This window comes from Misgurnus anguillicaudatus, chromosome 12, assembly GCF_027580225.2.
Source record: "Misgurnus anguillicaudatus chromosome 12, ASM2758022v2, whole genome shotgun sequence".
In the NCBI taxonomy this organism is placed as follows: domain Eukaryota; kingdom Metazoa; phylum Chordata; class Actinopteri; order Cypriniformes; family Cobitidae; genus Misgurnus; species Misgurnus anguillicaudatus.
The window spans coordinates 13,603,643-13,604,204 of NC_073348.2; positions in this window are offsets into that span (position 1 = coordinate 13,603,643).

Below are 562 nucleotides of genomic sequence, written 5' to 3' on the forward strand. Positions count from 1 at the left end.
GATGAGTTTGTTTTTCACATCTCTAAATTAACTGTATTTTGATTTTGTTTATAATAATTTTTTTTAAAACCTTGAATGTTTCACAGTAAAAACACAGGGCGAGTAAGGGAAAATGTGATCAGGACATGACTCTGGAAGGATCTGAACCCAGGTCCCAATGATGAGTATGAGTATGTATGACCACAGCATTCTGCTTCACAGCACCAAATACAGACAGTTTAAGAAATTTAAAGAGCTCAGATGCCCGTGTTTTATCATACTCCTAAAGGTGCCATAGAATGTAAAACTGTTTTGTAGGTCCATACTGAAAAAAACACAAACTTGCAACTCCAATTGTTCCATCCATTTCCAATCTACGTCTGTTTACTTACAGTTTTTCTCAATTGCTAAAACACAATTTCTGAAACCTTGCTCCTTTTTCTGAAAACATTAAACACAAAACCTCATCTTCAAGCACTATTTGCAAAACCTCTGATTTCTTTTCCAAAATGAAACTTTCGCCCCAAAACAGTTTTACCTGTGTGCAAAATTAAACACTGTTCTGAAAACAGTTTTACCTGTG